Source organism: Plectropomus leopardus, chromosome 12 (assembly GCF_026936395.1).
Source record: "Plectropomus leopardus strain MGB_pleo_1.0 chromosome 12, ASM2693639v1, whole genome shotgun sequence".
In the NCBI taxonomy this organism is placed as follows: domain Eukaryota; kingdom Metazoa; phylum Chordata; class Actinopteri; order Perciformes; family Serranidae; genus Plectropomus; species Plectropomus leopardus.
This window is the reverse complement of record NC_142187.1, coordinates 3333755-3348603: the sequence shown is the minus strand read 5'-3', so window position 1 is coordinate 3348603 and position 14849 is coordinate 3333755. Positions and strand designations below refer to the sequence as shown.

Here is a 14849-nt window from a genome sequence, read left to right as displayed (position 1 = left end):
CTCTATATTTCTGTTATAAACGGATGAGAAGGTTTTGAAAATTTTGGCCCAAAACTCTTTCAGCCTGTGACAAGACCAGAACATGTGACATATGTTGGCTGGCACCTGTTTACATCTAGGACAAGTCGGATCAGCCCCCTGATAAATTCTTGCTAGTTTGTCCCTTGAAAAATGAAGTCTGTCGAACGCAGCATAAGAAAAGTGATGGTGATCCTGCGTGTATGGGCGTAAGGATTACAATTGCTGATGGTACAAACCTGGCTAAATACGCAGATGTGGGTTTTAGAAAACTGTCTGGGATGCACGCTCTTCTCTCAGTTTGATATAATACCGGGAGACAGGCTTATAACACAATCTTCCAACACCTACCAAAACCACAGTTCAGCACGGGATTTTTTTGCAAAGATACTTGTCATCACATGAACGGTGTGTCTATATGTGGCGACACGGGGGGGGGTTAGTACAAGTCACCTGGAGAATTGTACTAACCCTTTCCACTGTAGTTAAAGCACACAAGTTCATTCACTGATGAAAGCTTGAGACCGGGTCCAGCGTAAAAAATTAAGTTAATTTTATTTAACAATATATTATTTTACTTAACACGGTTCAATAAAATCGTTATACACACACACCACGCACGCACTCACCCCTAAACAAACCCCACAAAATACACAAAGAGAAAGACAAATAACTAAATTAGGTTTTACATCAGGGTTAAATTAATGAACCACACATAAATTAACAAAACCCCACGCAAAATACACAAAGAAGGGACAAATAACTAAATTGGGTTTTACATCATAAAAAAAAAGAAAAATAAGAACCAAAGAAAAATAATCAAGAATAAGTAAGCCAAAACAAACATGCAAACAACCCAAACAATAAGCAAAGAAATAAAATAACAACTATCAAAAGTAACTAAACCCCAGTACACATGCAACACAATAGTAAAGAAAAAGAAACTATTACTAATAAACTTCAGTCCATGCTTAGGAAAAGGTTAAGATATGCACAGCCCAGGGTAGGGACAGCAATCACCTTGCCAGCAACAGCATGGTTGGAGACGTAGAGGCGGATGAATGGAAATAAACAATCGCCACACAAACAGGCACGCAAAACAGCAGCCGGCCGACGCGGTGTGCGGGGGAGGCGGAGTTGGAGCTGGAGGAAAGGATCGCACACACGTGTACCCTGCCATTGAAAGACATATATTAGGATCTAAAAATTAACTATGCCGGTAACTTGGCATCACGATGTCTACATACCGTCAGGAGTTGAATGAGCATCACAAAGTGAGGAAGAGAAGCACTCTGCGCCACAGTGGCATAATTACAAACGTGGCAGACCGCGGAATACTCTCCCACGCTGCAGCACGCAAGATGAGGTGCAGGGGAGAGACATTCACCACCCGGCAATTAACGCCGACAAGGGAGAGGAAGACCCAAGTCCAGGCACTGTATGAGAGACAAAAGCCAATGTTGATAATGACCACGAAACTTTATGAAAAGCACACAGAACCATGGAGCACTGCACATACCCGGGATTGGCGAGCCGAGCGATCCGGCCGTGAGGCGATCAGGTGAAGCTACTGGTGGAAGCGGAGCACCCGGAAGCTTCGAGGCAAGAGAGCTCCCAGGGCACAACCACCCACCTTTATAGACTGCGCCCCCAGCAGAGACATGCTGATCCTGCGGCACTAATTAAGGCACCGCACAGCTACAGCCATACTGCTACATATAGATGGCGACAACCAGGAGATGGTGGCAAGAGGCCGATACACTGGAAATAGCCGGATCGTTGAATTAATCTCACCAATACATGCAGATTTGCTTTTTCAAGAGAAAGTACCGCTTAATGGTGTGGACTTATCTTTGAAATTCATACGTTTGAAAGATGAATTTTCTCTAATGACAGTTTGTAAAAAAGGTCGCAGTCACACCTCCTGTCAGACTGGCACACAGCAGAGCACAACAGCACACGAATGCCGAATATGCTATAAATAGGGTGTCTTTAAAAACTTTCTCCATCCCCACCGGAACAAGGCTGTGCAACCAAGAAAACTTGTTCATAGGCCAAATTCCAAAGACAGTTGACGTCGCTTTCACGGATAGCGAAGGATATAAAGGAAGTTATACGCTTAATCCCTTTAATTTTGAGCACTAAGACGCAGAGTCTGTAAGCGGACAGGCAGTCCTATCCGGGTAAACCGCCCCAGCCTATTTTTCAGAGAAGTCAGTACGTGCGAGAGTATTACCAATTTGTACAAACCACCGGTCGTCATCTAAAGGACAGATCATTGGCTATAACTCGCAAGGATTTTGGTGCAGGCTACACGCTATTCTGTTCCAACTTGGAGCCTGATGAAGGGTGTTCAGGAAATGTGTTGCTCATTAAAACAGGCAACGTCCGACTGGAAGTCCGTTTCAGAACACCTCTACCACGCACTGTCAATCTGATATGCTATTCTGTTTTTGATTCAATTATTGAAATCTCAAACAGAAGACAAGTGCTTTTGGACTACTACTAAAAAATAAAAATAAAGCGATATGAATACCATAGAGTTAACTAGTATTGTGAAAAAAATTATGATTAAAGGTATGAATTTTCTGGGAGTACTGGCATGTGACCAGCAAGCACTGGGTGGCTATTTATATTGCAAAAGACAAACAGGGTTATTTCTTTTGGCAACCCTCCTGACTCTGATAAATTTCTGCCTGAGATAAACAATTTCCTTGTGAAAAACTCTAAGGATGCACCTCTTTAAAGAAGACAAGTTCAAAGTGACAATGCAATGATGTGTGGTCAGCATTGTGTGTTTTTTCTGTATTGTGTACAAATAGGAATGCCTTATACACAATTGATGAACATGTACAAGACTAGTCTGATTTGTAACAATGCCATGGTTTGTCGATTTGTAAACAAAATAAAACCCACTGCTGTGTCGTGAAGATAATTTTACATGTGTGCAATGTGTTAAATAATGTTATGTAACAATGATAATTCCCAAAAAAAGACACGTTTTGAGAAACATGACAATGGTTCAAAGACATTTCTTTACATTTTAATGGGCAACAACAAATGGCAATGTTTGCTTACACCATGTATGTAAAGCATACATAAAAAAAGAAGAAAAATAAATTTGTTATGTTGTTGATAATTATTTATCTGAAGTAAAAAATACACACACAAAGAAAATATATTATTTATTTTACAGTACAAAAAAAAATTAAAAAATTAAAAACATTAATTTTGTCACTGTTACATTATTTGGCTAAAGTAAAGAAACATACATTTGTTCACCAGGCCTGATATACACAAGATAGATTAGAAAAAAAGAAAAATGAATATAACAGTCCCTTTGTCGCAGACAAATCGATAATCTAACCATTCATTGTCAGTGTCTGACCTTAACTGTTTTGACCCATGTGTGCGAAGAGGAGTGCTATAACTGTGTGAGTCACCCCTCACCCATCTCCTCCTCTTACCTGCAGATTTAGGATGTGACATAAAACTCTGGGATGGCCGATACATTTAAGTACATTTAAGTTGGCCAGTGTGGTCTAGAAACATCAGAAACGGTGTGCTTTGCTGTAACGTTTTTTATCAAATCGTACAAGTGCGAGCCTCTGATTGGTCATTGGTTAATAATAATTTCACCCTGGTCATTCCATGATACATCTGATGCACGGACCAATGCCGCCAAAATGTGCTCTGCATTTTTTTTGGTTTTTTTGAGCATGTGTCTCAAAACCTCCTCCACCACCACGTCCTTTACACCGACATCATCATTAACATGATGTGCAGTATCCTGAGTCGTACAAGCCGCATCGTTACTTTCAGCGGGCAAAGATAAAGTCAATACAGTCTTTTCACATTCTCCCTGCTTTATCAATGATAGGTATCTCTGGAGAATATGTGCATATTTTTTAGCTTTCTCAAACACGTTCAAGGCTGACACTTGCAACACCTCAGTCATGGCTTTGTCCAGCTCATTCAGTGCCACATGCCTAATGGATCCTATGCTCATTTTTTTTTAACCCATGGATGATTAGACTGGTATCAAATGGAATGGCTGCACCTAATAAAGGCAGTAAAAATCCACCAGATTGGTTAATGGTCTTTCTTTTTTTCAAAATGTTGACCTTTTTGTCGGCAATCATTCTATTATTGACTTTTTCTTTTGCAACTATTTGTACTGCCACTTCTCATCACATTGAGGGCTACTTAACACAGTGCATTAATAAAGTCAATGCTTGCATTACTAATAATAACCTCTTGCACGCTCTGCAATGATTTATATAACAACTCCAGCAGCAGAAGATTTCTCTGCACACGTGACAACATCTTTAGCACCCCCTTTATTTATTTATTTCTGAGAGCAAATTGGTTCTGAGTCTTAAATATTATATACTTATATATAATCTATGAGAAAATACCCAAAGGAGATGCCAGTTGCATCATTAAACCCTTCAAAAAAAAAAAAATTGGTGTTACCCAGAAACCTTTGTCTGTCTAAAAGTGAAATTTGGTATTTATCCCTGGGATTATTAAACAGAACTAGGTAGTTGGTGTTTAAACTAATGGTTCGACTGGATTTACCCTGCATAAACAAATTCTGAACTAAATAAATACAACTTAAATTTCTATGGTGAACATATTTGGTGAATACATTTTGTACCTCTATGTTATTACTAGTGTCATCCATCAAATCATCTATAATAAGCAAATTGTTTTTGGCAGACCGTTTACAAAGTTGATGTCTCTCATCTGAAGGAGTTGATTATACAAAGGCTGCCAGCAGGAGTAAATGTAAACAATGATGTCAATATTGTGCAAAATAACCCTTGATGCATTTTCAATAACACTCTTGACAAAAAAAGTCTTTCTGCAATTAGAAGGACTGCTAACCACCAGACTGAACAGGTGTTATAGTCTGCCATCAAACTCTTGATCTGATTTAATATCCATATGGTAGTGTGGTGTAATCAGACAGCACCCTGCGCTTGTTGTACACTACCTGAACTTTTTAAACAACTGTTTCATTCTTAAGAGGAAACACATTTGATGGTGTCAGATACAGCTGTCAAATGAGCGCCTGTGTTCTAGTTGGCTACAAACGCATGAACTAACCCAGCCAATGACTCGTGGGTAACCACTTTAGCATTTACAGCATAAGTGTTACACCTTTGCACATCACCTGAGTCTTCTCCTGATGTGTGTGATAAGCGTAGCACTTTGGTCCCCCTGACACAAACTCTGTGATGTAGTCCTCCCCAGGACCTCCATCATTTTACTCATCAGTCAGTTCCCCTAGGTACGGACCCAAGGGAGGAACCCACTCCCTGGGTCAAGAGGTAAAAATCACAGAGTCTGTGTCACAGTACAAAACATGGTGCTGCAGCTTGTCCAGCAGATCATACAACATAAGATGGGCATAAGCGGTAGTCATGGCAACTAAGAACACATTTACATCCTTTACCCTGGACCCCCTATCATCAGCATGACACCATTAAACCATGGCCACATCATTAGAGATGAAACATAACTGTCTCGCGTCATAATGGTCACGAAACATTAACTGTGTGAATCTGGCTGAATCTGTAATTAACTTGCATGCCACCATGTTGCACCTCATGCTGAACCTGTCCCACAAAGAGTTCAGGAGTAATTTATTACAACTCCTGACAGCCTTGTTAACACGGATCTTGGCCAGGTCTAACCTGATGCCCTTCTTGTCATAGTACTCAGCTATGTATTTTTGCTGGTCCTCAGGAGTTTTCACGTATATAGGGTAAATAGATGCCTCCTGTTTGCTTTTCAGAAATGTCTTGACATAGTCCTTGAACAAACTGTCAGTCTTGTCGGGGAAATGCCACACTTCATCAATGTAGACAATTCGGTACCCATACATATCACGATATATGGTGCACGCCTTGTGCAGCACCTCTACATCATTAACACAATAGCAGCGCATTTCTGCCTAGAAATCAAAGGTTTTCCCACAGACTGTGTCATACCACGCCATGAATTTAACCCTCTCACACTCACTCATGCTTTTATAACAGTAACAAGAGAGGTCTGGATGATACATAATACTCATAAGCCCTAGTGTTGAACCCGTGGGGGATATACTCCTTTTCTAGGTCCTCAAAACCCAAGGCTGTTGGTGTTTTGGCCAGACGCATGGGTAAAAAGCTAAATAAATATATCCACTGCAGTTGGTATGCCTTGTCATACATAAGGATGACTCTACTACCTCTCATGGTTACAATAGAAGCGATCCTGTGTTTGACAAAGTACTCCAACAGGAGGTAGTTATCAAAACCTGACGCATTGTGAGCAATAAATGTGTAGCCGCAGAATTTTGGACACCTTTAATATTTCACAAAAGCACTTACACACTTTAGAGTGTTGAAACAAAACTTGTTTCCATCCATGTCCATTGCACACAGAAAATTGGCCTCATGCCATCATTGTAACAGGTCTCAAAATCATACAGAATATAATTTTCATTGGGCTCTTGTTTTTCAAGAGGTTGGAAAAAACATTGATGAGGAAGGTCGCCATCTAACTGGCGCTCCCTGCAGCGTGCGCACACAATGGGTGCGCACTTGTGGTGGTGTTTCCAATGCCTGTATGTTTTACCACATGCCTTGCAGTATTTCATTGTGTCACATGGAATTACATTGTGTGTGGTCTCTTTTGACTTGTGTTGTAGTGGATTTGCAGATGAGTTTACATTTATCACATTTCAGTGTTGTGCCTCGCCACTTCTGTTTTGTGCAACCATAACTACAAACTCCAATTCATGATCTGATATAGAAGTGTTGTTGCTCTGTAACACCTGAGCAATTTCTTCCATACACAGATCTAAATTGTAGTCATTATTCGCATTTAAAATGGTCTGTACGTCGTTGGCCAAGGATGGCCCTCTCAAAACAACATTCAAAACACTCCCGGGTTGTGGAGCCTCTAGCGCCTGATCAATAACATCACCCATCTCTCTTTGACCCTAACAGGCACTTGCTCTGGGTTGTTCACACCAACGTTTCAGAAATCAACATGCTGGCGCAACTCTAAAGCATTAAAAGCCAGTATATCCCTAACTTGAGCCTGTCCCCTAGAACCCTGCTGAACATCGCCATGACCACCAACTGACACAACCAATGGCTCAATTTGCATTTTACGACCAGATTCTGCCACAGTGCCGTTGACATTACCTGACAAATGACTGCCCAGCAAGTGTGGCAACAGCATCAGCAGCAGCAACAGATGCTACAGAATTATCAGAGATGACAAATGCACCTGCAGAAGCTACAGAAGTAGAACATGTATGGGGAGTTTTATTGGAGTTGTTTGATGTAGCAGCAGCAGCAGCAGCAGCAGCAGCAAGACCTGCTTTATGCTTACACCTGCGCTGCATGTGGCATGTGTGGCAAAACATCAAGTTTCTTCGTCATGTCATCAGACCAATGTTTGAAAGCTACAAAATAAGGACGTGTATGAGAAGTTGTATTGGTGTTATTATTACTTTTAACAACTGACCGACCAGTTTTGATAAGATTTTTAAGTATGGACTCCAGATGGCTGAGTCTGTTGTCAACTTGTTTTAATTTGGTATCAAGTTTGTTATTAATTTGGGTTGAGTCTGTCTGTTATTAACTGGCGCAATGACTCCTGCTCACAGATCTGAGGTGTTGGCGAGTTGTTTTCAGTATTATCAACAGCAGGTAAATTATTAGAATTCATACACATCATTAAGCACATTCAACTCATCGTCTGTCAGCTAATGAAAATGTGTTTGATCTAATAAAGTATCCTCCTGGCTTTGACAAAGGGGCTCTATGGGGAGAAGATCAGAGACACCAGTTGCTCTATCACACGCTGCGTCACTAGCCTGACAGGCTTTATCAGACACTGTTTGACTCGATTTGTTAGACACAGGGACACTAGCTTGAACTTGTATATCAGACACTGGGACGCTAGCTTGAATTTGTATGTCAGCCACAGGGACACAGTCAACAGTTGCGTGAGTCTCTACACCATTATTCACCTAATCCTGTGAGACGGCATTTGTTACAACAGCCCCAGGTATAGTGCACCATTCATCAAACAACTCACCATTAAAGAAAACAGATTGCACATCACCTTGGATGTTGATCATGGGTTACTGTAGCAGTGGTGCATTCTCGCCCCCCTTGACGGTTACACACATACAGCCGTTTCTATTTCATCCAGGCACCCATACCTACAGGCAAATGATAGAAACACATTTTGAATACATGTAAACAACATTAAAGTTTGGATGAACCAAAAACCATAGCTTGTTGTTGGGTTTTTTTTTTGTATTGTACATACCATGTATTGTTGCAGTGCCTTCTGCTGCTAGGTGGGAAGACTCTGCACCGCAGAGGTCGCATGTCTTGACTCCACTGCATGATTTTGTCTCATGGCCCAAGGCCTTACAGTTTCTGCAGCGTGTCTGGCTGCATGTGTCCGCAGAATGCCCGTATGAGTTGCATTTCTTACAGTGTCTTGTTTGGCCAGAATAGAAGAGGTATCCTCAGTCAGTCCTGATGTTAAAGATGGCTGGTGGATGGTGGTAGCCATCGAACCCCCCAGGATCTTCGTAGAGTTTTACTCTAAACTGCCTCTTCCCTATCCAGAGGCCTAGGGCGTCTTTTATTTCTCTAACCTCAGGGAGCACCGATACATGTCTATTCAAAAAATATTTCAATGTTTCTTCACTCACCCAGGGGTTGTACATGTGAACAGACACTATTCTGAAGTTGTTTCGACACAGCAACACAGTTTTGAAGTTTTTCAGCATAGTGGTGTCTAACTGGTTTGCTAGGCTACGAGCTTCTTCCATTCAGATCAGAGTGTTGAAAGTGACGTCGTAATAATTGCTGGCTGCATTCTACTGAAAGCATAGAATCTCCTCAGGCTTGATATTGAGAGCATTGAAAAGAACAGTTCCTCCAAAGGTGACTCTCTCTGGAAAAGTATCATTGCCATCTTGAAAGTGAAATCGCAACGTGTTTTTTAAGACCGGTGGTCGTCCCATCATCTCAGAAACCGCCGACGTCAAGTTGCCATTTTGCTTTGTAGGGGTCACCATATGCATCCCATACACCGCTTGACTACAAAAGGTGCACAACAAAGGAGCGATCCTTATCGTAGCCAAAGGCCAAGAAGCGATGAGCTCCAACTGCTTGCTGCCCAGTGCAACATCCTGGCACAGGTCTCACTTTTCATGGTGCCATTGTTTTGATTGAGCATGACAATGGCCACTTGTGCAGCACCCCCACCGGGCACTCCATAGTGAAAAACTCCAGTCTCGTCTTTGCTGTTCACAAATGCACCAAATGTACAAGGCTCAGCCAAATGACAAAGCCCGTCAAAAATAGGTTCAACTCAATGGTGTTATTCTCCACAGAAGTCTTTAGTAAAAGGCGAAAGACTTGTGCACTATGAAGAGAAACCAGAGCATGTACAGCCCTCTGCACCGGAGCAGCCAAAGACCCTAGTGGTCCCAGTCATTACTCTCGCTTGTGCTGCCTTCCAAATCCCACTGCAATACCAGGTCGATGCATGGAGCGAATGGGGCAAGCCCCTTTTTCAGCTCCTGCTGCCAAAAATCCTTTTAATATGTTGTCACCTTATAGAGGACATATCAGATATTAAACTGATAAGAACAAATTGTTTTTCTTTTGAAAAGTTTTATTAAAATCACAACACATTACAACACATTTACCTCTTTTTAGACAAAGTTTTCCTTTAAAACTGCCAAGTAAATAAAATCTGAAGTATGCTATCCACCCTTTTCAGAGGCAACACAGATACACTTATCACAATTTAAAATTTACATAAAAAGATAAGATAAAAGATAAAAAGATTTTAGGGTTGTATATGTCATTTGTGTTATTTAATAAATGAAGTGTCTTTTTTTTTTAAGGAGTGAATTGGTTAAAATATTTTTCATTGAGTCCATGGTTGGGGGGGGGCAAAGTCACAGGCTGGGATTGACTTTTGGCTCACCCCATACATCACCAGCTGTGCTGTGAGGACCTCCCTCGCTGGCAAGTACGGGAATTGCAAGGAGCCGGCTGTCACCCACTGGTTTACGGCAGCGCTGCACTCCCAGAGCAGATGCCTCACCGTCTCAGGCGCGCCACAACCTGGTCGAGGGCAAGTTGAGTGCGCTGACATGCCCCGAGAGTGCATTACGGCTCTGACTGGGAGGATCTCGTGAGCCATCATCCATGACAGGTCCCGGAGTCTGTTTGGGAGAGTGGAATGATTCACGTTGCTCCAAACTTTTGAAGGCTCGCCAAGTGCAAGCCAGCGCACTGGACTTGCTGGTTCCCGCTCCTGCACAACAGAAATTAGAGAACGGTGGTCAGTTAAAATTTGCAACTCCTCTTGCTCGAGGCTACAATGCTTTAAAAAGGATCGGATAAAAGTGTAAGCAGGGGGCAAGTTAAAAGACACGGGTACTTTAAGATCACTGGGTAAAACCCTTAATCTCCTGAGGTAGGTCCCCATCCAGAACTGTGCCATTGCTGCTGTCTTGGGGTTTCTGGATGGGGCCGTGGCAGCTGTGACATGTAATGCTGTGTATCTGCTTCCTAAAAACAAGTTAAGATCAGGTACTGCTTTTCCTCCTTTGCACTCCTTTGCAGTCTCTCCCACTTTGATCCCCACAGGAAATGAAAGATAGTTATTTCCAGGTCCAGTATCACTCTTCTGGGTGGGATAAAAACAGAACCAATCAGTAAAAGCAAAGGTAAAATCACAGCTTTGATGATTAAAACCTTTCCTTCCATGGTCAGTCCTCTAAGTCCCCAGTACCCCAGTCTCTGTCTGACTTTCCCTACCATGTCCGGCCAATTTGCATTCCCTCCCCCTTCCCTATCAAATATGATCCAGAGTATTTTCTGGTGCGTCGCAGTAACAGTCAGAGGTAGCCCCGTCGTCTCAGTAACTTTCCACGGCCCAAAAGGCTGGGCTTGGGTCTTACTTCTGTTAAGCTTTGACCCAGAGGCCCGCCCAAACCAGTCAGTCAAGTCGAGTGTCCTGTTTACGGATAAAAGGTCAGTGCATAAAATGTTTATGTCGTCCATACATAAAATACATTTAGTAACAAGTCCCCCACTCCCCAAGACTTCCACCCCACTGATCCATTTGTCCCTTCTCAAGATCTGTGCCAGTGGCTCAATACAGATAACATAAAGGAGGGCAGATAACGGACAACCCTGATGGACACCGCAGTTTACGTTGACTGCTTTTGTCAGATGCCCATTAACAATGAATTTGCTAGTAATGTCCCGGTACAGCAATCCCACCCAGGCTATGAACCTCTCTGGAAAGCTCATTTTTTGCAGTACCTGGAAGAGGTACTGGTGCGAGACCCGATCGAAAGCCTTTTCAAAATCTAAACAGAAGACTACTAGCCGAATGTTTCTGTCTCTCGCATAACAGATGGTGTCTTGGATCAGTACGAGGCTGTCAGTGATCTTCCTCCCCGGAATGGCACAGGCTTGATCCGGGTGAATCAGGTCCTCTAAAAACAAAGTCATACGTGATGCTAAAAGTTTACTAAAAAGCTTGCAGTCAAAGTTTAAAAGAGTGATAGGTCTCCAGTTCTTCAGGTCCGTCTTGTCTTTGTCCTTGTGAATTAGAGTCACTATCCCTACTCTAAAGCTGTCGGGAAGTCGATCTAGTTGTTCAAAATCCGTAAAAACAGTGAACAGGTCAGGTGCTAAAATGTCCCAAAACGTTAGATAAAATTCCAAGGGAAGCCCATCTTCTCCTGGGGACTTCCCTGTTTTAAAACTCTGTATACATTTATTTAACTCTTGGATGCTAAAATCTTGCGTTAAAAGCACACTGTCCTCTATGGTATCTTCTACAAATTTTAAAACTTCGCTTATGGTGTCCTCATCAACGGGCTTTTCATGATATAGTTCTTCATAAAAACGTTCAATTGAATGGAAGAGGCTGAGGAGCGTATAGACACAGCGGAGACCCGCATTCAGTCTTCAGAGGAAGTCCTGGCTGAGGTGGTGAAACTCCAGGTGCTAAACTGATGGACTTGGAGGGACGTTTGCGACGGGAGAGTGTCAGGTTATATGGGGTAAAAGAGGGAGCTGAAGATGGCAAAGCGACAATGATTGAGTTTGTGGAAGATTTATTAATTAAAGGCTTGGAGCTCCCGACCACCACAGCTTTGAATATCGAGAGGGCGCACCGGGCTCTCAACACGAAACCCCCAGCTGAAGCCCCACCAAGATCCGTAGTGGTCAAATTTGCGAGCTTTAAAATGAAAGAAGAAATCCTCAAAAAAGTCTGGCAAAGAAAGGGAATTGATTTCCAGGGGAAGAAGATACACATGGATCATGATTACGCACCCGAGGTACTGAGGAAGCGGAGGGATTACACAGAAGCGAAGGCTGCACTGAAGGAGAGAAATATAAGATTTCAGACTCCATTCCCGGCCAAACTGCGGGTGCACTACAAGGAAGGCATGGTGACGTACAACTCGGCAGAAGCGGCAACGGCAGATATGGCGAGGAGGGGAATACCGGTTACGGTTTTGAAAAATCCAGCTTCTCTTTTGGATCAAATCAGCCAGATGTCGTGGCGACCCAGCGGAAAACGAAGAAACCGGGAGGCCAGGCAAGACGTGAGAGAGCGACTTCAAAGATTCCGACGCCAGGACACTTGATAAGTAAAGATAATATAATGACTATATGGCAGAGTCCTTACATCTCTGCTGTGTGGTCCAATGTTACTTATCTTTTTGTGTTCTGACATTAAGGGATACGAGAATTCACATTAACACTTACTTTTGTGAGGTTATTGTTGTGATACTACACCTATCAGGAAGATATCAATAATGGCATAAGAAGATACATTTGATGTCGGGACATTTTTCTAGACGTAACAGGCCTGTGTTTCAGCTTTGAGGCTGAGGAGGGCCCTCTCTCATCATCAGATGGAAGAGACTTTCCCTCTAAACTCACATTCCATCTGAGATATGAGGCCAGGAAAGAGGTCTCACCTTTGGAAGTCAGAGAGTGTTTTTGTTATTTGGTTCTTTATTCCTGTTATGAGGTTTTTTGTTTTGTTGTAGTTAATGTTAGTTTGGGTGCTACTGTTACTTATGGCACCGGGGGTGCAGGATGCTGTTTATATCCAGGCGTGCAAGGGTTAAAATATACTCAAATGATAAAAAATGCAAGAGTCCAAGTCAATTAAGATTATCACTTTTAATGTAAATGGCTTGGGCAGCCCAATCAAAAGAAGCAAAATTATGGCCAAATTAAGGAGGGAAGAAGTGGAGGTAGCTCTCCTCCAAGAGACACACTTATCAGATTCAGAACACGAAAAATTTAAAAAATGGAAATTTAATCAATACTCCTCTTCATATAGACAGGGCTCAAAGAGAGGAGTAGTAATCTTAATTTCTAAGAAATTAAACTTTGAGTGCACATATGAAAAGAAAGACCCAGATGGGAGATTTGTCCTGGTCCGTGGTTACCTACAGGGTGCTTTAGTTACTTTTATAAATATCTACGCTCCTCCACTGTCTGAGTGGAAATTCTTCAAACAAATCTTTGATTTGATAGTCTCAGATGCTCAGGGCACTCTAATCTGTGGAGGAGACTTCAATGTTAGACTACACCCAACTCTAGACACATCAAAACCCTGTTACACAGGAGAGAAGAAGATTACAAAAAATATAAAACTAACTAGGCCTCTCAGACATATGGAGAGAACTGAATCCAGTAAAAAAAAGATTTCACTTTCTTCTCTCACCCACACTTGGTTTATTCCAGGCTTGATTACTATGTGATGTTTCAAAGGGATATGTACAGGGTAATAAATTGTAATATTGGAACTATGGATCTATCTGACCATGCACCAGTCTACTTAAAGGTGACTTTAGACACTGAAAAAAAGAGAACCAATTGGAGGCTAAACACAGGGATCCTAGCTCCAATGCGGGAACAAATAAGAACTGATATCAAACAATATTTTGATGAAAATGACAATGGAGAAGTGTCCCCACAAACTCTTTGGGATGCCTGTAAATCGGTTCTAAGGGGAAAAATTATAGGTTACAGCTCAAATTTGAAAAAACAGAGAAAAGCAAAAATTGAACAGTTAGAAATGGAACTGAAAAAGTTAGAGGACGTACATAAAAAGACACTGAGTTCACAAATAAAAATAGAACTGAGCAAGAAAAAAAAATGAACTGAATGACCTGTACTCAAATGACATTAAGAAAAAGTTGTTACTTCTAAAACAAAAATATTATGAAACGGGGGGGAAATCTGCTAAATTATTAGCCTATAAATTAAAAAAGCAGCAGGCTGAAAATACAATTCACAAAATAAGAGACCCTGTTACTAAGTCAACATACTATAAATTAAATGATATCCAACAAACCTTTGAAATGTTTTATACGAACCTATATACCCAACCTAAAACAGATGGAGGAGTGATAGAAACTTTTTTAAACTCCATAAAACTTCCTAAAATTAGCGATGAACAAAATAAGACACTAATAGGTGAAATTACAGAAGAAGAAATTAAAAAGGCAATATCACATTTAAAGGTGAATAAAACCCCAGGACCAGACGGATTCCCATCGGAGTGGTACAAGGAGATGAAGGATTTACTCACCCCTGTAATGAAAACTACATTTAACCAGGTGCTTAAAACTGGCATTACTCCTCTCTCTTGGAAAGAAGCACTAATCTTGGTAATACCGAAAGAGGGAAAAGACAAGTCAGACTGTGCAAATTATCGGCCTATAAGTGTTTTGAATCAAGACTATA

The 14849-nt window shown here is 41.7% G+C and overlaps 1 non-coding gene and 1 pseudogene across 1 annotated transcript; both read right to left on the bottom strand.

Moving 5' to 3' along the window:
- Positions 1–9376: 9376 nt before the first annotated feature.
- On the bottom strand, positions 9377–9493 carry LOC121952049 (U5 spliceosomal RNA). Its single transcript, XR_006106423.1, has one exon. It is a non-coding gene; the product is annotated as a U5 spliceosomal RNA (small nuclear RNA).
- A 56-nt stretch (positions 9494–9549) lies between these two features.
- Positions 9550–9725, bottom strand: LOC121952048 (U2 spliceosomal RNA; annotated as a pseudogene).
- Positions 9726–14849: the final 5124 nt, after the last annotated feature.